Source organism: Eriocheir sinensis, chromosome 54 (assembly GCF_024679095.1).
Source record: "Eriocheir sinensis breed Jianghai 21 chromosome 54, ASM2467909v1, whole genome shotgun sequence".
Classification (NCBI taxonomy): Eukaryota; Metazoa; Arthropoda; class Malacostraca; order Decapoda; family Varunidae; genus Eriocheir; species Eriocheir sinensis.
Genome location: NC_066562.1, coordinates 8,007,898 through 8,032,897, shown reverse-complemented (window position 1 = coordinate 8,032,897; position 25,000 = coordinate 8,007,898). Strand labels below are relative to the sequence as shown.

Sequence of the window (25,000 nt, the reverse complement as noted above, 5' to 3'; positions counted from 1 at the left end):
CACACCCACACACACACGTCCGCACTGTTTGGAATTCATCACGGAGCGACTCGATAACATTTGCATCCAAGGAGATCAACGCGCGACCTCTTGCTTTCTCTGGCAGGGCGTGGGAGGGCGTGGCAGGGGCGTGGCGGGGAGAGGGAGGCAGGCAGGAGTGGGTGGGAGTGGAAGGGATGCAGAGAAATAGAAATTGGTGGGCAGGGAAAGGGGAGACTGGAATGGAGTAGAGGTGTGCAGGGAGTAGAATAAGGAATAGGAATTGCAGGGTAGGGAAGGGAGGACTGCAGGGTATGGGGTGGAAAGGGCGTGATAGGGAGAGTGGCAGAGGCGGCAGGGGTATAGACTAGGACAGGGGTTTGGCAAGGATAGAGTAGATTTCTATAAGGCAGAGGTATAGCAGGGAAGAGAATGGTGAACTGCAGGGTGGGTAGGGAGACTGGTAGGGAGCCGGCAGGGGTATAGAGAATAAGGGAGGAGAGTGAAAGGAGGGAGAGATGACAAGGGTGGAGAACAGGAGAGATGAGGCGTAAAACAGGGTATACAGGGTGGGGAAGGGGTGGAAGGGTAAGTGGTAGGGAGAGGGAGCATAGAGTGGAAAAAGAAGGGAGAGAGGGAGAGGGAGGGAGAGGAAAATGGAGAACAGAAGAGATGAGGAAAACAAGAAGTGGCTGGGGAAGGGGTGGAAGGGTAAGTGGTAGGGAGAGGGAGCATAGAGTGGAAAAAGAAGGGAGAGAGGGAGAGGGAGGGAGAGGAAAGTGGAGAACAGAAGAGATGAGGAAAACACAGAAGTGGCTGGGGAAGGGGTGGAAGGGTAAGTGGTAGGGAGAGGGAAGGCATTGAGTGGAAAAAGAAGGGAGGGAGGGAGATGAAGGGAGAGGAAAGTGGAGAACAGAAGAGATGAGGGAAACAGAAGTGGCTGGGGAAGGGGTGGAAGGGTAAGTGGAAGGGAGAGGGAAGGCATAGTGGAAAAAAAAGGGAGAGAGGGAGAGGAAAGTGGAGAACAGAAGAGATGAGGAAAACACAGAAGTGGCTGGGGAAGGGGTGGAAGGAGCGTTGTCAAATTATCGTACTCATCGCATTTCATTATCCTAGCTACTGACCGATAACGATAACAACAAAGAACGAAACACATCAATATTCAACAGTTTTAACACTAACTTTGATTTTCTCACGTTACTTGTGTAGGTACGAGAGTTTGAGGCATAAAAATGATAGATACGATATGTGGTTAATACGATAACTTGGCAACGCTGGGTGGAAGGGTACGTGATAGGGAGAGAGAAGGCTTAGAGGTCGGTAATACAAGACATTTTTGCTTCTTACATCATCTGTTCTTAAAGGTCAAAGATGAGGTCAATCGGGTTCGAATGAGTGTTTCTTCAGGTTCACGGTACAGAGGAAAGGTCAAACTACAACCAGGGTGATAAAACTACTCCTGGAAATACCCACAACTCCTACGAAAGCCTTGTCAAATATGTGTTTCTTCAGGTTCATGGTACAGAGGAAGAGTCACACTACAACCAGGGTGATAAAACTACTCCTGGAAATGCCCACAACTCCTACGAAAGCCTTGTCAAATAGCTGTTCTTGGGAGGCGAAAATGTCTGATAATACGACCCGGAGTGTTTCTTTTACGTCGATAGAGCAAAAAGGTCGTCACACTACCACCAGGGTCATGAAAGTATGTATGTAAAGACCCAAAACAACTCCTACGAAAGCCTTGTCAATTGTGTGTGTGTGTGTATGGGAGTTGAAATGTTTAAGAATATGACCTTTTAAAAGCACTCCAGCATCCAATCCCTTAGTAAGAGCTTCCAATCCCTTCCTAAGACTCTTCGATCCTTTTACTAAGAGTGTTCAATCCTTTCCCCTTTCTTTACTGCCTCTTAAAATGACCCTAAAACCAGGTATGCTATTTCGAGGCTCACCTTACTCTCTCTCTCTCTCTCTCTCTCTGTGTTTTATCTGTTTTCTTTTATTATATTCTTTTTCTTTTTATGTCTCCGTGTATCTCTCTCTCTCTCTCTCTCTCTCTCTCTCTCCAGGTCCTCGTAAAACAGGTCATCTTCTTACCTGTGATGGAGTCGTGTGTGTGTGTGTGTGTGTGTGTGTTTGTGTGTGTGTGTGTAAAACAGGAAAAGATTACACTGTTTTGTTTTATATTTTTTTTCTCGCGCTATTTCCGTCTTGTCAGGGGGGCGCATACCTCTTGTCCTGAGTAATCTTTGCCATAATTAAAGCCGTGAGAGTACTGAGCTATTTGTCTTGTTTGGGGTCACTTAGATGTCCTGAATTAAATACTGCCTTAATCCTCGTCTCTGCTCCTACTACCCATACAGTGTGCAAAAGGAAAGTAAAAGCTTATATATGTCTTGTTTTGGGGTCGCATAAATGATGGCCTGAATAAGTCTCGGTCTTCAGTGCACCAAATCATCCGCGTCTGGCTGGGTACAGGCGGAGAAGGGACAGCGCTGAGCCATTTCTGTCTTGCTGAGGTCGTATAACTGATGTCCTGAATAATTATCGTCTTTAAACAATCCATCTTTCCTGTTCTGGCGATTCAGGTGTGCAAGGGAAAGTACCAAGCTATATGTCTTGTTTTGGGGTCGCATAACTGATGTCCTGAATAATTCTCGTCTTTAAACAATCCGTCTTTCCTGTTCTGGCTTAGTTCAGGTGTGGAAGGCTCAGTATTAAGCTATTTCCGTCTTAAGTGTCATGGAAGAGAGGCGGAGAATGAACAGCGCTGAGCCATTTCTGTCTTGCTGAGGTCGTATAACTGATGTCCTGAATAATTCTCGTCCTTAAACAGTCCATCTTTCCTGTTCTGGCTAAGTTCAGGTGTGGAAGGGCTAGTGTTAAGCTATTTCCGTCTTAGGTGTCACGGAAGAGAGACGGAGAATGAACAGCGCTGAGCCATTTCTGTCTTGCTGAGGTCGTATAACTGATGTCCTGAATAAGTCTCGTCCTTAAACAGTCCATCTTTCCTGTTCTGGCTAAGTTCAGGTGTGGAAGGGCTAGTTTTAAGCTATTTCCGTCTTAGGTGTCACGGAACAGCGCTGAGCCATTTCCGTCTTTCTTAGCTCGCATAACTAACGTCCTGATAAACTCTCGTCTTTAAGCGGTCAATCTTTCCTGTTCTGGCTAAGTTCAGGTGTGGAAGGCTCAGCATTAAGCTATTTCCGTCTTAGGTTTCATGGAAGACGTGGAAAGGGACAGCGCTGAGCCATTTATGTCTTGCTGAGGCCGCATAGCTGATATCCTTATTAATTCTCGTCCTTAATTAAACGGTCAATCTTTCCTGTTCTTGGTAAGCTCAGGTATAGAAGGGCCAGTACTAAGCTATTTCCGTCTTCTTAGGTGTCACGGAAGGCATGTCTTTATCAAATATGTATCCCTCTCACCTGTTTTGGCTAGATTCAGGTGTTGGTAGAGGAGTATCGAGGTATTTCTCTCTCGTCAGGCGTCAACGAATCGAAGTCCTTATGAAATGTGCGTGTAAATTATTTTTTTTACAACAAAGGATACAGCTCAACCGCACAAAAAGAGGAAACAATAATAATAAAAAAAGCCCGCTATTCGCTGCTCCCAAAAAGAATCACCATCTGTTTTGTGTGTATGTATTACGTCTGTGTATGTATCTCCTGCATGTGTCACCTGTTCCGTATCAATGACCTGTGCGTGTGTCACCTGTATGTATCACCTGTTCTGTGTGCAATGTCCATGTATCACTTTCTCCAGGCTAAATTCAGGTGTTGCAGTGACATAAAAGAGCTATACCTGTCCTGTTTGTGCGTCTGAGAATCCATGTCTCTATTGAATCTTCATGTAACGTGTGTAGCGTCTGGCCCGGCTCTGGAATGCTAACCGCTTGCGTGTGAAGCAATCCCATGAGCCCTGACATAACACGCTGCCTGAACGGTCACAAAAAACTAGGGCAGGAAGGACTCGCATAAAAGTGTAGTCAGAAACGATAACATAAGGGATTCTGCCAATGGAGGAAATCAAACATCATAATACGGGGTTAGTGTTTTGTGATTTTCGTTTTCTTGCTGTGAATTGCTATGTTTTGATATTATATGCAGTTTTTTTTTATGACCCTTTAAAAGCACTCCAGTATTCAGTCCTTTAGTGAGAGCATTCAGTCCTTTCAATTCCTCTTTTTGGGTTCATATTCTCCGTCCTCTTCCTTTGGTTTTCTTTCGTGTACATTCATTCTTATATATTTTTTTCTTTTTCTATCAATTCTATCAATTCTATGTTTTGCTTAATTTTGCTCAGAAACGATAACATAAGGGATCATAAATGGAGAAATGCCAACATCATACCGAGGTTGATGTTTTGTGATTTTCCTTTTCTTGCTGTGAATTGATGTTTTGATGTTACCTGCATTGTTTTTATGACCCTTTAAAATCACCCCAGCATTCAGTCCTCTAGTAAGACCTTCCAATCCTTTCAATTCCTCTTTTTGGGTTCACATTATCCGTCCTTTTCCTTTGGCTTTCTTTCATGTACATTCATTCTTATTTTTTTTCTTTTTCAATCAATTCTATCAATTCTATGTTTTGATTTATTTTGGTTTGTTCCGCTTCGTTTTGGGATTGTTCCGCTTTATAATACTGCCTAAACGGTGAAATAAACTCGTGCAAGAACGGTTCAAATTCAACTGCCACAATAAAGGCTGCTATGTTTGGCTATTATTTGCTCAATGTCGCTTTGTCCTGCTTTGTTTCGGGGTGGTTTTGCTATATAATACTGTCTAAACGGTGATATCAACTCGTGCAAAATCGGTTCACAGCCACCTGCCACAAGAAAGACTGCTATGTTTTGATGTTATTTGGTATGTTTTCGTATATCTTGGTCTATTTTGCTCTGTTTTGCTTTATATGGGGGTTGTTTTGCTATATACTACTGCCTAAACGCTAATATAGACTCGTGCAAGACGGTTCACAGCCACCTGCCACAAGAAAGGCTGCTGTGTTTTGCTGTTATTTGGTATGTTTTCGTATATCTTGCTCTGTTTTGCTATAATTTGCTCTGTTTTGCTTTATATGGGAGTTGTTTTTCTATATAATACTGCCTAAACGCTAATATAGACTCATGGAAAATCGGTTCATATCCAACAACCACAAGAAATGCTGCTATGTTTTGCTGTTATTTGGTATGTTTTCGTATGTCTTGGTCTGTTTTCCTCTGTTCTGCTTTATATGGGGGTTGTTTTGCTATATACTACTGCCTAAACGCTAATATAGACTCGTGGAAAATCGGTTCATATCCAACAACCACAAGAAAGGCTGCTGTGTTTTGCTGTTATTTTGTATGTTTTCGTATGTCTTGGTCTGTTTTGCTCTGTTTTGGTTTATATGGGAGTTGTTTTTCTATATAATACTGCCTAAACGCTAATATAGACTCGTGGAAAATCGGTTCACATCCAACAACCACAAGAAAGGCTGCTGTGTTTTGCTGTTATTTGGTATGTTTTCGTATGTCTTGGTCTGTTTTGCTCTGTTCTGCTTTATGTGGGGGTTGTGTTGCTATATACTACTGCCTAAACGCTAATATAGACTCGTGCAAGAACGGTTCACAGCCACCTGCCGCAAGAAAGGTAACATGGAGCATTGTGTCTCCAGAAAAAAGTGCCAACATGCTGCCCGGGGTCGGTGTTTTGCTGTTTTCGCCCAGACAGGCCCGGCGCTAATACCGTGTTATGCGCCGTCTGCCGACCCGCGCCGCCGCCAGCATGACCATCACCCCCAGCCATGGCGTGCTGTCACCGCGCACTCTGTGATTTGCTCTCGTATACAACGCGTCTTGCTTTGCCGGAAAACACGTACATGACAGTGATGATGAGGAGGATAAAGAGAGGAGGAGGAGGAAGCATGGATACAGGTAATAGCAGGGGCCAGAAAAATATGTTGTTGGCTGATAATAAAGGTTGCCTGCTTGAGGGATTGAAAATACTTGGGTAACTCTACGATCTACTGCAGAATAATAACAATAACAAAAGGAGGTGGAGCTTATTCGCCAAGATAGTGTGAACCGCGTGGAATAAGATCGAGGTAGTGAAAGCACAGCGATAAAAACAGATGTAAAAAAAGAACAATAATAAAAACAAAAAGAACATAATGATGAAAGAAAAAAAAAAGGATAAAAACGAGACTACAAAAAAGAAAACAACAAACAAAAAACTGCGTAAGAAAGGAATGAAAAAAATGAATTAAAAGAATTGAAAAAGGCAAAAATAAAAGGAGGAGAAAGAAGTTAGTTAAAGAGACAGAATTTTCGAACGGGCATATCGTACAAAAAATGTCAAGAATTAGAAATAAATCCGAAATAAACTCTCTTACTTATTTTTTGTTGATTTATTTGTTTTCTTTGTCTATTTTATTTATCTATTTTTGTTTAATTTTTTGTTTTTATCCTTGAACTGTTTCCTTAACTATAAAAAAATCAATGCCAGTCGGAGGGAAGGTTGAAGGTCGAAGGTCGAAGGCTGAAGGTCGAGCAAGTGATATCTTTACGAGTGACAGAGGGAGAATGCGAAGGCGCCAAGTCCGTAACTCGTTCGTGACTCGTTCGTGACCCGACACGCGCCGAGGCATGACAAAGGGGCTCACGTTAGATTCATGGCTCGTAACGTGGAATTGGATCCTGCTTCTCGGGGCTCGGTAATGCAATCTGATCGTCTATGTTTTGTCTGCCAAGAAGCTGCTCGAGGTTTTGCAGTGATTTAAAGGGGAAAGGAGTGGCGGGTTGGCGGTGTTGAGTCCTTTGTAACACTGTGTTGTAATCCTTGTCTGTGTTTATTGCTTCTTGATCTAGGCTTTAATCGTCCTTCGTCTTTGATTACTTAGCATTTCAATCTTAACCCCTTGACTGCGGATTTCCTACAAGAAGACCTCATGAAGCTACAGAAATGGAACAAAAAGTGGCTGCTGCAATTCAGTGAAGAAAAGTGTAGTCCTGCACCTTGGGAGGCGATATCCAGCATACCAATACCACATGGGAAACACTGCACGATCCACCACAGAGGCAGAGAAAGACATGGGAGTATATGTTACCAGGCTACCAGTGAAGGAATATCCAGCACACCAATACCACATGGGAAACACTGCACTGTCAACCACAGAGGCAGATAAATACCTGGGAGTATGTTACCAGTATACCAGTGAAGGCGAAATCCATGCCAATCGCAGCGGACGGATTAATATAGCATGGCAATGTAACCTTTTTTAATATAGCTACTTCCACACACATAAAAAAAGGTAAAATACTGAAATACAGAACGAAGAAGTGGATGGAAGAAGAGGAATGGGAGAAGATAATACCAGCCTTAAAGATAAGCATATAAGTAGAGGCTTAAGATAAGGTAAGATAAAGTAAGTCAAGGCATAAAGATAAGTAAGTAACAAGATAAATAAAGATAACCAGAAGCAGATACACACTGGAATATGAACAGGTAAACATCAGGTACGTCAACACAGGTAAAGACACAGGTAAGCAGCAAACAGGTAAAGAAGCAAAGAAGGGGAGGTAGAAGGGACGAAGGGAGGCAGAATATTAGCCAGGTAAAAACACGGGTAAGAAGACAGAAGACAGGTAAACACGTAAAATAAGACAGGTAGAAGGTAGGCAGGAAGGGAGGTAAGCAGACAAACAAGGGGGCAAACTGAAGGCAAGCAGGAAAAAGGGAGATAGGCAGGGAAGGAAGCAGAAAGGTAAGCAGAATTTGGGTAAAAGTAAAAGCTAAGGGAAGGGAAGGCAAAAGAAAGGGAGGTGAAAGAAAGACGAAAAGGGAAGCAAGCAGAAGGTAAGTAGGAGACCATGAGAAAGGGAGAAAGGACAGCAATAAGGAAAGAGGTAAGCATTGAAGCAGCAAGGTAAGGTAAGGTAAAGGTAAGGTAAGGGAAAGAAAGATGGCCGCCGCTTCCTCTCAGGTGAAACTTTTCTTGGCAAGGCTGATGTGAAACTAAAGTTGCGAGAGAGAGAGAGAGAGAGAGAGAGAGAGAGAGAGAGAGAGAGAGAGAGAGAGAGAACAGTAATAGTAGTTGTTGTTGTTGTTGATGTTACTGTTGTGTCATGTTTTCTTTTCTTTCTTTTTTTCTTGTTTTTTTACTTCTGGAGGTTTTTTTTTCTCTTCCTCAGTAAGTTGTAAAAGCCTCTCCCTTGGCACTGGTCCTTGAAGCTAGTTTCTCTCTCTCTCTCTCTCTCTCTCTCTCTCTCTCTCTCTCTCTCTCTCTCTCTGTGCCTGTCTGTTCTCATGTCACTTTCCTTTTCACGGTCTTGGATTCTGAAGGTAAAAAAAGGTGAGAGAGAGAGAGAGAGAGAGAGAGAGAGAGTATAAAACCCTTCATAATATCAATAACCATAAAAGACCAATAACCCATAACCCATAACAGTGTCCAGCCCATTATGGCCGCGCCGCCACACCCCAATGCTGCCGCTGCCCCGTCCTCCCAACACCCACCCCTGCCGCTCCCCCGTTCTCCCGCCAACACCCAACGCTGTTTCTTCCCCGTTCTCCCGCCAACACCCAACGCTGCTTCTTCCCCGTTCTCCCGCCAACACCCAACCCTACCGCTCCTCCGTTCTCCCTCGCCGTCTCTTCCCCGTCTCCCCGCCCTCCCGTCCACGCCCACCACCCGGCACAAAGCGAGACGGGATGAGACGAGAGGAAACTAGGCTTAAAATGAAGACTAAAGGAAAAGTGGAGTGTAGTAAAGAAAACGAGGGCGGACGAGACAAAACGAGACGAGACGGGGCGAAATGAGACGAGGCAAGGGGAAACTAGGTTGAAAGAGGAACATAGAAAAGGAAACGAGAAGAGATAAGAGAAGAGAAAAGACGAGGGGAAACTGGCTTAGAAATATGAGAAGAGGAAAAACGTGAATTTGGAAAGTAAAATGAAAGGAGAAAAGAAAGACAGAGAAAGGAGAGTGGAAGAATGTAAATAAATGAGAAAAGAGAAGTGAAAACTAAAAGAAAATACTGGTAAAAAGAAACACATACACACATAATGAGAGGGAAAAAGAAGGAATGAAAAAGGAACATGAAATAAAAAGGAAAACAAACCAAAAACAAAAGAAGAAAAGACCAAGAAAAGCACAACAAATGGAGAGGAAAAAAGAAAAAGAAAGGAAAAGAAGATATTTAAATAGAAGCAAAAAGAAGGAATGAGAAAGGAACATGAAATAGAAAAGGAAAAGAAACAAAAAACAAAAAAGAAAAGACCAAGAAAAGGATGCACAACAAATGGAGAGAGGAAAAAAAAGGAAAAGAAAGGAAAAGAAGATATTTAAATACGAGCAAAAAGAACATGAAACAAAAAGGAAAAAAGAAAAGACCGAGAAAAGAAGCACAACAAATGGAGAAAAAAAGAAAAAAAAAGGAAAAGAAACGAAAAAAAAAATGAAAAACGGAAAAAAACCAGCCACAACATAAGGACAGGAAAAAAATGAGGATGAAAAATTGATGGGATAAAACGCTACTAGAGGCAACCCAATATTACCAGACCATCCCTCCCCTCCATCTTCTTCCCCTCACTGACGCGGCACGTGACGAAGGGAGGCGAGGGGAAAAAGTACACCACAGAAAAGATGAAGGGGAAAAATGAGGGAAAGAAAATGGTGAAAATGGTAAAGATGGGAATAATGTGAAATTGAATGGCAGAGGAAAAACATAGATATAGAGAGTGTAAAAAGTTAAATGATACGAGTGGAGAACTTTAGGGGAGGAGGAGGAAAAGGAGAAGAAATAGGGAGTAAACGGAGTATAACAAAATGACATGAATAAAGAGGAGGAAAGAAATCGGTGAGGAAAAATAGCACAAAGCAAAGAGGAAAAAAGAGGAAGGAAGAAAGGTAGAAGGAAAAAATAAACATACAAAAAAGGTAAAAACTAAAAGAACGAAAAAGTGGAAAGAGGAAGAGGAACAGGAGAAGAAAAGAAGGAGATAAAAGAGGCAAGTAAAATTAGAAGTAAAAAGAGGAAGAAAGAGAAGAGGATGAAAAAGGAGAGAAAAAGGGGTCTGTCTGTCTGTCTATCTATCTATCTGTCTATCTATCCTCTCTTCTCCTCCCTCCTCAGCAGAACTCATAATCATTACCATTACCTTAAGTCTCTCTCTCTCTCTCTCTCTCTCTCTCTCTCTCTCTCTCTCTCTCACATGATACGGGCCTCCTATTCCCAAGCCCTCCACTCGAGAGAGAGAGAGAGAGAGAGAGAGAGAGAGAGAGAGAGAGAGAGAGAGAAACACACACACACACACACACACACACACACACACACACACACACATGCACTAAATTCGCTGGTTAGTGGATTGGTCTTTGGTCGGTCGAAGCGGTCGGTCGGGTTAGGTTGGTCGGGTTGCGTGGTCAAGGTTAGGCAGGTCTTCACGCTCGAAACCTCGCTAATCAAGGTATCAAAGGCCTTCTGTGTGGTGGCGGTGGTGGTGGTGGTGATAGTGGTGGAGGGAGTGGTGGTGAGTCGCGTCAAATTCATATGTGTGTAAGTTCTATTAGCTTGTCAGTTAGTCCTTTCTGTTTGTTTCAAAGTTAATTTTACTCCGTCTTTTTTTCTCTTTTTCACAGTAGTTAAACAGGATTAGCAATTACCGCAGATTTTAGCATTTTTCATTGTCTTTTTTTTTTCTCTCTTTCACAGTAGTTTAAACAGGATTAGCAATTACGGTAGATTCTTGCGCTCTCCGCTCTTTTTTTTTCTCTCTCTTTTTCACAGTAGTTAAACAGGATTAGCAAGTACCGTAGATTTTTGCACTTTCCACTGTGTCTTTCATATAAGTCAAACAGGATAAGCAATAACCGTAGATTTTAGCAGCACGCCGTTGAAGTTACCTCTCAGCTTAGTTTCTTTTTCTTTTTTTTTAGCTCCAAACCAGTTCTAAGTTTTGCAGGTTCTACAAGACTGTTTCTGAGCTTAAACGTCCAGCTCACAACGCCCAAAGCCTGCTTCAAAGGTCTAAGTCCAGTTCTAAACATTACAAGCCCGATTTTCAGCTTTAATGTCCACCTTGCAACCTGTCAGCTTATTTTTTTATGCTCTAAGTCCAGCTCTAAGTTTTCATGTCCTCAGAGTCTATTTGTTTAGCATGGAAGTCCAGCTTTTCATATGTAAGTCCATTTTTAATTTTTCAGGCCAAATATTCAGGTTAAGAGTCCAATCTTCAGCCCTAAAGTCCCCTTCCCAAACCCAAAGCCCAGTTCTAACTTTATTCAGGTCCTGTGAGTCTATTTTTCAGGCTAAAAGTCCAGTTCACCGCCGCCTTTCAGTCCGGCCTTCCGCAGCGGGTCAAGAAGAGAGAGTCCCAAAATGTTCCTCTTCCTTGTTGGTCTGACTGATTGTTGGCTCCGGAAGTTTCGTGTCTCTTTGTTTCCTCCTCTTCTTTCTCCTCCTACTCGTTTATTTTATTTTTTTCCTTTTCTCCACTCTTTTTGCTTTCTTTTATTATTTTTTTTCTCGTCCCGTTCTCTTCGTTTTCCTACTCCACTTTCTCTTTCTCTACCTCCTTTCTTTGTTTCCTCTTCCTCTTCTTTCTCCTCCTCCTCGTTTTTCTTATTTTTGTCCTGTCTTCATTCTTTCTGTTTTTCCTTTACTATTTTGTTTTCTCGTCTCTTTTCTTTTCCTTTTCCTCCTCCTCTTCCTCTTTCTCAACCTCCTTTCTTTGTTTCATCTTTCTCTACTTCCTCCTCCTCCTCCTTTTCCTGTCTCCACTCTTCCTTTGTTTCCTCGTTCCCGTTCTCTTCCTTCTCCTTCTCTTTCTCCATTTTTTCTTCTTCCTTTCCTGTCTTCACTTATTCTGTTGTTCTTTACCACTTTGCTTCCTTGTCCTCGTTGTCTTCCTTCTCCTCCTCCTCCTCTTTTTATCCTTCTTTTATTCCTGTTTACACTTTCCCTTTTTCACTTAACACTTTGCCTCCTCGTCCTCCTCTTCCTCCTTTTTCTTTTCCTTTCTCTGCTTTTTTTTCCTATTTTGCTTTTCATTACTGATTTGTTTCCTTGTCCTTGTTCACGGTCTCCTCTTCGTCTTTCTCTTCGTTAATTTCATCGTTTCACACACACACACACACAACAAACATTAACACACTAACACATAATTGTACAGGACTATTGCATGTGTGCGTGTGCGTGTGTGTGTGTGTGTGTGTGTGTGTGTGTGTGTACGTGCGTTTGCGTGTGAACTGCAACCCCTAATTACCACGCGAGCGAGTAAAATAACACATCTCCTCTGTGAATAAATCGTTGGCGGTAACAACAACAAACGTTCATGTCAGCTCGGCGCGTGTTTACTCGGCATAAACGTTCGGTACTAAATCTGCGCCACTTGAAAAACGTTGACGATTTTTTTGTGTGTAAACTGCGGGGCTTGAAAACGTTGACCTCTTTTTTGTGTGTAGCGCCAAATGATGAAAATAGGAAGTTATTTACGTGTAGAGAGTGATAATAACATACATACATACATACATACACATACATACATACATACATACAGACAGACAGACAGACAGACTAACATACAAACTTATACTCGCAATAAATTTTCACTACCATGGCCCAAAACAATTTCTCTTTCTTTTTCTTATTTCTTTCCTTTCTTCCTTCCTTCCTTCGTACCTTCTTTCCTTTCTTCCTTAATTCCTCTCTTCATTTTCCTCCTCCCGTCCCTATCATAACCATTTACCAAGTTAAAGGTCCCCAACTGCCTATTTTTTTTACATATAATTGGGTCCGGCGTCTTCAGAAGGTATTTAGAGTGTTTTTATAATCATGTAATTACCAATATATTCTTCCTTCCTTCTTCCTCTTCTTCCTTCACTTCCACGTCATATTAATATCTATGTTTGCATTATCCTTCACTTAATTGGCTGCAGTGTCTATATACAACCATTAGCAGTGTCTATATATGATCACTCTACACTAATGCAACCTTCCTTTCTTCCATCTCTCTCTTCCTCCTCTTCCTCCTACTCCTCCTTCCCGTCCGTGTCCTAATATTGTCTTATTATCCAACACTAATTGAGTAAGGTCTTCACGTTTTCTTTATCTTGCAGTTACAGTTATTTCCTCGTTCTTATTCCTTAGTTAGATTGAAATTGTTAAGAGAACCTGTTTGCAGTTTGGTAGTTAGAGTGTCTTATTGTTACTGGATCTAAAAGTGTTATTTATTTTGTTTGTTTTAAAAGGAAGGAGTAGTATCTGAAAGTCGCAGAGTGAGAGGAGAGTCACATCAGCTTCCAATTATAGGATTTTAAATTGTTAGAGATCTTGTTTTGAAGTTAGTTAGATATTTAGTTACTTCTAATTAGTTATACTGCATCGTGTTTCGCCTTTCTTCCTGCCTTCCTTCTTTCCTTCCTTCCTTCGCGTTTAACTATTGCTTTCTCTTCCACTTCAGCGTTTTTCATAGCTATTCCCTGATGTTCGTTCTCTTCCCTCCTTCCTTTCTTCCTTCTTTCCTTCCTTCGCGTTTAACTTCTCTGCTTTCTCCTCTAATTCAACGTTTTTCACAGCTATTCCCTGATGTTCGTTCTCTTCCCTCCTTCCTTTCTTCCTTCTTTCCTTCCTTCCTTCGCGTTTAACTTATTTACTTTCTCCTCCACTTCAGCGTTTTTCACACCTGTTCCCTGATGTTCCGTTCTCTTCCCTCCTTCCTTTCTTCCCTCTCTCCTTCCTTCGCGTTTAACTTATTTACTTTCTCCTCCAATTCAGCGTTTTTCACAGCTATTCCCTGATGCTTCTTAGCCTTCCCTTCTTCCTTCCTTCCTTCGCGTTTAACTTATTTACTTTCTCCTCCAATTCAACGTTTTTCACAGCTATTTCCTGATGCTTCTTAACCTTCCCTTCTTCCTTCCTTCCTTCCCTCGCGTTTAACACATTTGTATCCTCTTTCGCATCACACCTGTTCCCTGATGCTTCGTTCTCTTCCCTCCCTCCTTTCTTCCTTCTCTCCTTCCTTCTTTCGCGTTTAACACAGTCGTATCCTTCTCCACTTCAGCATCAATCACATAACTCCTATTCAATGATGCTTCCCTGCCTTCTCTCCTTTCTTCCTTGTCTCCTTCCTTCCTTCGCGTTTAACATAGCTGTATCCTCTTTCACTTCAGCGTCTTTCAAATCATATCTATTCCATCCTTCCTTTCTTTCTTTCTTCTCTCGCTCCTTCTTCCTTTTCAATCAACATTCATAGCATTTCCTTATCAACATGTTTTCACTAATTCCTCCTATTCCCTGATGCTTATTCGGCTTTCCTCCTTCCTTCCTTTCTCGTTTTTTTTTTTTTAGTTTGTTACACCATCTTCAAATTACATCATCATTCAAATTACTCCTATTTCTTGATGGTTCCTCGTGTTGCTTCCTTCCTTTCCTCCTCCTCCTCCTCCCTCCCCCGCTTCAGCATGGCTCCCTCGCCGCCTCGGAGCCCCACAAGTTTGCTCGCCAACTTCGCCGACGCCTCCAAGTTTCTCATTCACGAGCTTAGACCGGCAACGTGTTTTGACTATATCCTCCGACTCCCTCTCTCTCTCTCTCTCTCTCTCTCTCTCTCTCTCTCTCTCTCTCTCTCTCTCTCTCTCTTCCATTAAGTAGTGTCATTATTTATTTATTTTATCATTCTCTATGTTTTCTTCTCTTCCTACTATGCCTCACTGTCTATATTTTAGAAAGCACAACAGCCTGCGAGTTATATATAAAAATCATTACCTTACCGTCTCTCATACACGCTATCCACCATCTTTGAAGTCCTGTCTTGTGTTCGTGTATGATACCAAAAAGGGAAACAGTGAGCAAGTAGGAGAGACCACAACATATTAAAAGTTAAACATATAAATAAGTTGTTCTTCGACCTTGACACATGTACTCCAGCAACTTTAAACATTAGGTCTGTGTACATGAGAGGATCGATAAAGAAATAACAATGAGAAACTAAATAATTTCTTCTCCGCCCTTGACACACGCAGTCCAGCAAGTTTAAACTCTAGGTCTGTGTAAATGAGAGGACCAAGAAAGAAATTACGATGATAAAGTGAAGTTGCTGAACATTTGCGCTTCATTTGTCAGTGAAAGCACGAGAGACTGACGGTCAAATGTACGTAATTACTCTACCGCACGTTACACACGAACTTCACTCCCTCTGTACTATTGCCTTGTGTTCGTGTATATAAAAGATCTAGTTCGGTTGAATTAAAAAACCCACTCTGACCTGTTGTGGCTATAGCTGCATATGACCTCAGTGCTTATCTCTGTCACATGACCCACTGAGTTTGTTATGTATTTCCTATTTTTCTATAGTTATGGGAGAAATGCGTAGCGGGCTTTTTTTTTTCTCTGGTAAAGTATAAGGAAGCACAACATACGGAAAGGTTATATACGTATGATCAATGGTTATATATGTACGTAACCATCTGAGTTTGTTATGTATTTCCTATTTTTCTATAGTTATGGGAGAAATGAGTAGCGGGCTTTTTTTTTCTCTCTGGTAAAGTATAAGGAAGCATATCATACGGAAAGGTTATATATGTATGATCAATGATTATATATGTACGTAACCATCTGAGCTTGTTATGTATTTCCTATTTTTCTATAGTTATGGGAGAAATGCGTAGCGGGCTTTTTTTTTCTCTGGTAAAGTATAAGGAAGCACAACATACGGAAAGGTTATATATGTATGATCAGTGGTTATATATGTACGTTACCATCTTCCACACACGTAACCGAACAACTGTAAAAGGAAGCGGAACAGTTTATCATAAAAAAGCACAACAAACTGAGGATTAAATATGAATGATTACTTTATGTTGGGTTCATTTAGTACAAGACAGCAAAACAGACTGAGTGTTAAATATATGTGTGATTACTTAACCGCATTTTCCACCCTTAATGCACCAGCTCAACCCTTTCCCGTGTGTTCGTGTGTTTGTTATCCCTCCTCCCCTCAAGATGTGTTAATATATGACCAATTCAGACTGAGGGTTAAATATAGAGGATACCTTTTCCACATTTTCAACACGTAATGCACCAGGTCAAACCCTTTCCCGTGTGTTCGTGTGTTTGTTATCCCTCCTCCCCTCAAGATGTGTTAATATATGACCAATTCAGACTGAGGGTTAAATATATATGATTACTTAACCGGATTAATTTTTCACACGTAATGCACAAGCTCAAACCCTTTCCCGTGTGTTCGTGTGTTTGTTCGTCCCTCCTGCTCTAAAGATGTGTTAATATAAGACAGGAAAAATAGACTTGGGGTTAATTACATATATGATTTTTTAACCGCCTTTTCCACACGTAATGCACCAGCTCAAACCCTTTCCCGTGTGTTCGTGTGTTTGTTATCCTCTTCCTTTCAATATGTATTACTTTAAGACAGCAATTCAGACTCAGGTTTAAATATATATGATAATTTTCCCGCCTTTTCCACACTTAACCCAAAGACAGCAGTGTGTTCGTGTGTGTGTGTGTGTGTGTGTGTTCTTCCCTCCTGCCCTCAAGAGATTCGGTCCATTTTGCCACCCCGCCCTGCCCGGCCCCTCCCCCCCCCCCCTCCGCCCCGCCCTGCCCGGCCCACCCCCCGCCCCGCCCCGCCCTGCCCGGCCCATTCTCCGCCCCGCCCCGCCAGCCGGTTCGTGGACGTGGTTTATTAAGTACACTGGCGGCTTTCCATTACGCGGCAAGACCAGATTATTCAGGGCGAGGACGGGCTTTGGTTATGGCCATTGTGCTGTGTGTGTGTGTGTGTGTGTGTGTGTGTGTGTGTGTGTGTGTGTGTGTGTGTGTGTGTGTGTGTGTTGGGGAGTATTACTGGGATTATTATTATTATTATTATTATTATTATTATTAGTGTGATTATTTTTATTAGTGCCATTATTATTATTTTCTATTACTGTATTATTATTATTATTATTTGTTGTTGTTGTTGTTGTTGTTGTTGTTGTTGTTGTTGTTTATTAACGAAAAAAAGTATGTTAGATTTTCGCACTAAGTTACCAGCATTTTTTTTCTTCTTATATTGAATTGACATTTTTTTTAAGCAATCTTCGGATCCTGTCTCTCTATCTTATGACTCAGGCTTCCTCGAGTTTCCTCCCTTCCCTCCCTCCCTCCCTCGCTCCCTCCCTCCCTCCCTCCCTCGCTCCCTCCCTCCCTCCCTCCGGCGTTTATTGCATCCCAACAGCTTCTTCAGTTAATGGCCAAACTTTCCCCGGCAATATTTTTTTTCTCTTCCTCGCCGCATCATGTCACCGCCGCAGGTTTTTTTTTCTTTCATTTTCATTCCAAACGAAAACAAATGAGGAAGTGAGAAATTGAAGTGAATGAATGAAAAACGGAAAAAAAAGAAAGTGTGAAAAATGAAGTGAATGAATGAAGAACGAAAAAAAGAAAATGTAAAAAATGAAGTGAATGAAAAATGAAAAGAAAACAATCAGGATCAGACACCGCATTCATTTTTTTTCGTTCTTGTTCTTCCAAAAAGAAAATAAATAAATAAATTAAAATAATAATGATGCAAAATAAAGAAAAAATGAAAAAAGAAGTATAAAGACAAAAAAATACAAAATAATAAAAAAAAATAAAAAAAAATAAAAATAGACAAAAAATATATATCAAGATCGGTCACCGCATTTATTTTTCCATTTCCTTTTCCTTCCAACACGAAAAAACAATAAATAAAAAATGGCCACACGCAATAAACCACACCCCGGCCACTAACTCCCCCGATCCACGCGATTCGAGTTTACTTTAGTTTATATTTTGGGTCGAAGGGTTAATCAGCGGACGGTGCAAATGGCCCGGCTTTTTATTGGTCTTTCATCGGCTTTTTTGCGGCTTTGCGAATCACCGGCGTCATTAGGAACAGGAGGCCTCGACATGTGGGTGTAGGGGGGGGAGGGGGGGGGGGATGGTCAGTCGGAGAGCCGGACAGCTGACGACCGAGAGAGAGTTAGTTTGAGTCTGTCACTTCAGCCTTTGTCCAACAGCCTGACTCACTGCTAACTCTTTGATTGATTTACCTGCTCTCTCTCTCTCTCTCTCTCTCTCTCTCTCTCTCTCTCTCTCTCTCTCTCTCTCTCTCTCTCTCTCTCTCTCTCTCTCTCTCTCTCTCTCTCTCTCTCTCTGCATATGATTAAATTTGTGGAAAAGGCACAGCAGGAGGGGGAGGAGGAGGAGGAGGAGGAGGAGGAGGAGGAGGAGGAGGAGATTAAATTGTTGCAAGAAGGAGAATATAGGTGTAGGAAAGAGGAAATGAAGGAGGAGGAGGAGGAGGAGGAGGAGGAGGAGGAGATTAAACTATAGAGGAGAATATGGAATGGGAAGTCAAGGCTAATTATTGTGTCAAGGGAGGAAGAGAAGGAAAAGGAAGAGGAGGAGGAGGAGGAGGAGGAGGAGGAGGAGGAGGAGGAGGAGGATTAGAAGGAAGAGGAGGAGATTAAATTGTTGCAAAGAAGGAGAATATAGGTGTAGGAAAGAGGAAATGAAGGAGGAGGAGGAGGAGGAGGAGGAGGAGGAGGAGGAGATTAAACTATAGAGGAGAATATGGAGATAGGAAGTCAAGGCTAATTATTGTGTCAAAGGGAGGAGGAGTAGGAGGAAGAGGAGGAAGAGGAAGAGGAGGAGGAGGAGGAGGAGGAGGAGGAGGAGGAGATTCATACATGGATATACAGTTCGAGCCCTGAGTTTAGTGTTAATACAAGGCATACATAAGTAACGTCTCTCTCTCTCTCTCTCTCTCTCTCTCTCTCTCTCTCTCTCTCTAATGCAAACACTAAGTGGATTAAGCCTCTCTTGACCCTCTTTGAAACGCTTGTGTGTCGCTTTCTGACCCCGACGAGGCAATCTGAAACTGGGCCCAACCTCATGAAACACACACACACACACACACACACACACACACACACACACACACACACACACACATGGGCACTCATTCATCTATAAGACTAATGTGCAACTGAACGAGGCTCAATGCAATACAGATACACACATAAAGAGAGTTCATTACCATATCGCTCATTTCGAAACACCATGAATCATTAAAATATATATATAGAAAAAAAAAATAAGTGTGGCAGGATAGTACTTGTATCATTCGTGTTCTCTGATGATGAAAATGAAAATATGAAGAAAAATATACGTGTTTCATGAAATTGCTTGTATCATTCCTGTTTTCTGATAACAAGAAAAAATAAAAAGAAGAGAAATACGTGTTACAGGGAATTGCTTGTATCATTCCTGTTTTCTGGTAATAAAAATGAAAATATGAAGAAAAATATACGTGTTTCGGGAAATTGCTTGTATATTTCCTGTTCTCTGATAATAAAAATGAAAATGGAAAGAACAAAACAATACGTGTTACTGGACGCTACTCGTATCATTCCCGTCGTTTGATCGCCTATGCAGATAATCAAATGAAATACTAAAAGAAGAAAGTCCGACAAAATTGGTGACGAAATCGAGCGGGATAAATGTTCGTAAAAATTTAGAAGGGGGTGAATAAATAAATGTTGAAAAGTGGTCTCAAAATGTCCCGAAAATGCTAAAAGGTCAAATGAAACGAATATAAAATGAATACCGTGTGAGGATTTTAAAGGTGAGGTTCATGTTTATATATACATCAAAGGCTAGCGGGGAGACGAAGGGGTTATTGCGAAAAATTGTGATAGTGAAAAGTAGCTGAAAAAAAATGATGAATATAAACAACAGCAGGAGAATAATAGCTGAAAATGGGAAAGTCCTAAAAATATTGAAAGTTTGAACTGAATTGAATGTGTGGAAAGCAAGACGAAGGAATTATTGCAAAAGATTGTGATAATGAAAAGTAGCTGAAAAAAAATGTGAATATAACAACAGGAGAATAATAGCTGAAAATGGGAAAGTCCTAAAAATATTGAAAGTTTGAACTGAATTGAATGTGTGGAAAGCAAGACGAAGGAATTATTGCAAAAGATTGTGATAATGAAAAGTAGCTGAAAAAAAATGTGAATATAACAACAGGAGAATAATAGCTGAAAATGGGAAAGTCCTAAAAATATTGAAAGTTTGAACTGAATTGAATGTGTGGAAAGTAAGATGAAGGAATTATTGCAAAAGATTGTGATAATGAAAAGTAGCTGAAATAAAATGATGAATATTTAACAACAACAGGAGAATAATAGCTGAAAATGGGAAAGTCCTAAAAATATTGAAAGTTTGAACTGAATTGGATGTGTGGAAAGTAAGATGAAGGAATTATTGCAAAAGATTGTGATAATGAAAAGTAGCTGAAATAAAATGATGAATATTTAACAAGAACAGGAGAATAATAGCTGAAAATGGGAAAGTCCTAAAAATATTGAAAGTTTGAACAGAATTGGATGTGTGGAAAGTGAGATGAAGGAGTTACTGAGAAAAAAATGATAGAAAAGTAGCTGAAAAAATGATAAATATGAACAACAACAGGAAAATAATGGTTGAAAAGGGGAAAGTCCTAAAAATATTGAAAGTTTGAACTGAATTGGATGTGTGGAAAGTAAGATGAAGGAATTATTGCAAAAGATTGTGATAATGAAATGTAGCTGAAATAAAATGATGAATATAAACAGCAGGAGAATAATAGCTGAAAATGGGAAAGTCCTAAAAATATTGAAAGTTTGAACTGAATTGAATGTGTGGAAAGCAAGATGAAGGAATTATTGCAAAAGATTGTGATAATGAAAAGTAGCTGAAATAAAATGATGAATATTTAACAACAGCAGGAGAATAATAGCTGAAAATGGGGAAGTCCTAAAAATATTGAAAGTTTGAACAGAATTGAATGTGTGGAAAGTAAGATGAAGGAATTATTGCAAAAGATTGTGATAATGAAAAGTAGTTGAAATAAAATGTGAATATAAACAGCAGGAGAATAATAGCTGAAAATGGGAAAGTCCTAAAAATATTGAAAGTTTGAACTGAATTGAATGTGTGGAAAGTAAGATGAAGGAATTATTGCAAAAGATTGTGATAATGAAAAGTAGTTGAAATAAAATGTGAATATAAACAGCAGGAGAATAATAGCTGAAAATGGGAAAGTCCTAAAAATATTGAAAGTTTGAACTGAATTGGATGTGTGGAAAGTAAGATGAAGGAGTTACTGAGAAAAAAAAAGATAGAAAAGTAGCTGAAAAAATGATAAATATGAACAACAACAGGAAAATAATAGCTGAAAATGGGGAAGTCCTAAAAATATTGAAAGTTTGAACAGAATTGGATGTGTGGAAAGTAAGATGAAGGAATTATTGAAAAAAAGAATGATTATAAATAGTTGAAATAAACTTGTAAATATATACAACAGGTGAGAAATTACTAGAAAACGGGAAAGTCCAAAAAATATTGAAAGTTTGAACTAAAATGGATGTGTGGAAGCCAATGTGATCGAGGATGTGAATATAAGAGGATTTGCTGGAGTAGGATGGAGTACAGCAACATCACACAGATAAGGATGTTGGGAAAAATCTTTGTCCTACAGTGGATTAGTAATGGCTGAAGACACTGCTGATAATGATGATGATGATGATGTAGATAATAGTGAAAAGAAGGGTGAAGAACGTTCTGAAAAATGTAAAATGTATATGAATGAATAGAGCCACTCCTCTGTACTTTATTCAGGAGCAGTAAGTAGCGGGCTTTTTTTTCATTTTTCATTTTTTTTTTTTTTTACGCCCTTGAACGGTCTCCTCTGCTGGGGAAAAAAGAAAAAAAAGAAAGAAAGATAAACGTATATACACACTTCTTTCGTTTATTTTGCCCAAGACGCTACTTCTGCAGTATTGATTCGCACTACTCCTGTTTGATAGCGTTCAGGCTGTTTACCAATACCTTTAAGCACGGGTTCGGTCGCTGATTCCTTTTAAACGAGAGGTGATGGACTTAGCGCTGAAAACAAGACGATTGACTGCATTGATTCCTTTGTGTCTGGTTCTCTGTAATGCGATTCAGATCTAGAAACGCCAGAACCCTTATCAATGGCGGGAAAGAAGTTATCAATTGGCGTTATCTATTTTTACTAGTTTTCTAATTCTCAGGGTTATCAAATTGAGGAAAGGGAGTTAATGATTACTTTCTATTAATTTTTTTTTTTACAACAAAGGAGACAGCTCAAGGGCACACAAAAACAGGAAACAATAATAAAAAAAAAGCCCGCTACTCGCTGCTCCAGTAAAGAATCCGAAGAGGTGGCTGAAAATACGACAATCGACTGCATTGACTCCTTTGTGTCTGATGCTGTGTTTTGCGATTCAGTTCTAGAAGCCCCAGAAACCTTATCAATGGCGGAGAAGAAGTCATCAATGTCCCGTGTTATCTTTTCTTGCTAGTTTTCTAATTCTCAGGGTTATCAAATTGAGGAAAGGGAGTTATTGATTACTTTCTATTAATTCTTTTTTTTACAACAAAGGAGACAGCTCAAGGGCACACAAAAACAGGAAACAATAATAAAAAAAAGCCCGCTACTCGCTGCTCCTGTAAAGAATCCGAAGAGGTTGCTGAAAATACGACAATCGACAGCATTGACTCCTTTGTGTCTGATGCTGTTTTGCAATTCAATTCTAGAAGCCCCAGAAACCTTATCAATGGCGGAGAAGAAGTCATCAATGTCCTGTGTTGCCTATTCCTACTAGTTTTCCATTTTTCTTACAACAAAGGAGACAGCTCAAGGGCACACAAAAACAGGAAACAATAAAAAAAAGCCCGCTACTCGCTGCTCCTAAAAAGAATCCAAAGAGGTGGCCGAAAGAGGGGTCAATTTCGGGAGGAGAGGTGTCCTGATATTTTTCAAGCATGTTTTCAAATTGAGGAAAGGGAGTTAATGATTACATTCTATTTATTCTTTATCCAATTGCTTTTTTGAGAACATTACAAAATCCTGCCAGCAAATACTCAAGGAGGCGATTTAGGTTAACATGGTTCATAACAAAAAAAATATTGAATGTATTAGTGAAAACAGGGCGATTGCTTGTATTGATTTCTCTAGTTCCTGATACTCTGGTTTGGCGCTCCATTTTAGGTTCAGCCAACACTCAGGACGGTGAACTAAATCAACGTTATCCATAAACAAAGGTTGACTAAGAGCTCAAAGCAGTGTGTGAGATTTATTGATTCCATTTCATAGTTTTCTGCTGCTCTGGTTTGTTGTAGGATCAGCCAACACTCAGGACGGTGAACTAGGTCAACGTTATCCATAAACAAAGATTGACTACGACCTCAAAGCAGTGTGTGAGATGTATTGATTCCTTTTCATAGTTTTCTGCTGCTCTGGTTTGGTATACAGTGGTAGGTTCAGCCAACACTCAAGACGGTGAATTATGTCAACGTAATTCACAAACAAGGAATGATCGCCATATCGTGGTAACCCAAATGTCAACGTCCTGGGGAAATGGGTTCAAGGGTCAATGTAACGGAGATAGGCACTGAGGACACGTGCAGCTATAGCGTATGTCTCAAACTTAACCCGGTACCAGCGAGGGGCCAAATTTGTGGCTTTACCATGCAGCAGCGACGGGCCAAATTTGTGGCTTTACCATGCAGCAGCGACGGGCCAAATTTGTGGCTTTACCATGTAGCAACGACGGGTCAAATTTGTGGCTTTACCATGTAGCAACGACGGGTCAAATTTGTGGCTTTACCATGTAGCAACGACGGGTCAAATTTGTGGCTTTACCATGCAGCAGCGACGGGCCAAATTTGTGGCTTTACCATGTAGCAACGACGGGTCAAATTTGTGGCTTTACCATGTAGCAACGACGGGTCAAATTTGTGGCTTTACCGTGTACCAGCGACGGGTCAAATTTCTGTCATGATATAAACCCTCAGAAACAGATGATGCATAAACTGATCACAAATGCATTGATATATAGTATTATGAAATGGTTTGTGTGAGTGATGATTTTTTCTCATTTTTCTCGCTTAGAGGGGCCTTTAAAAACCTGATCCCCGCAGCTACCGGGTTAACCTCTACCTTTACAATACTCGGAAAGGTAAATCAGCTCAACGCGATTCGCAAACAAGAAATGACGAACTACTGCTGAAACAGGTACAGCTAAAGTGGCCGTATTGATTGCCTCGGCCACCTCTTCTGTGCCTCCGATGCTAAGTTTGCCAACACTTAAGGAAGGCGCATAAATATTGTACCTTCGACTGCATTGATTCATAGACCACTTGTGCTTTGGTTTACTCTCAAGTATTTGGTTATTTACAACACGGAAGGAAGGTGGGTCGAGTCTTGCGTAGAACAGATGACAAAGAGACAACCAGAGCAACAGAGCAAAGGTGGGGGTGTGCACTAGTTGGCTGAGGCCGTCGAATTAGGCAACCCAGAAATTTGGACGACTTATTTTTTAGTTATTGAAAAGTTGTTGGGGGTATGTATTATAGTTGGATGAGGCCGTCGAATTAGGCAGCCCAGAAATTTGGATGACTTATTTTTTAGTTATTGAAAAGTTGTTGGGGGTATGTATTATAATTGGCTGAGGCCGTCGAATTAGGCAACCCAGAAATTTGGACGACTTATTTTTTAGATATTGATAATTTTTTTTTGTGTTGGAAAGAAGACACCTACAAGTACGGAGTGAATCAAATAGGGCTTCGTTGGAAATAAGTTAATGACATCGCTTTGCCCTCGTAGTACTAGGTATCAGGTTGGCAACTGATTATCTCTTCTGCGTCGTTGATGACATTCTCGTTAAAAAGCGTCATTTCTCATACGAGTAGAGGACAGCGTGAGATACGTCCTCGGTTAAGAAAATTCTCGTTTAAAAGTGACATCTGTTTGCACGGGAGAGTGAGAGTGAAATACAACTTTAAATATGAAAAGTCTCGCGATAACGTGACAACATGCAAATTTCTCGTGAATAAAAGAGCATAAGTCGATTGAACTCATAATGCTAAGTGATTCAATTAGCCATCAGCTGTTCTGCCAGGCGATACACTTCCAACAGACCAGTAACATTTTGCCTCATCACTGGAGGCT

The 25,000-nt window shown here is 40.7% G+C and overlaps 1 protein-coding gene across 2 annotated transcripts in view; it reads right to left on the bottom strand.

Moving 5' to 3' along the window:
* Positions 1-25,000, bottom strand: part of LOC126983711 (lachesin-like) — a 196,614-nt gene that overhangs the window by 119,568 nt on the left and 52,046 nt on the right. The gene's annotated exons all lie outside the window — the stretch shown is intronic.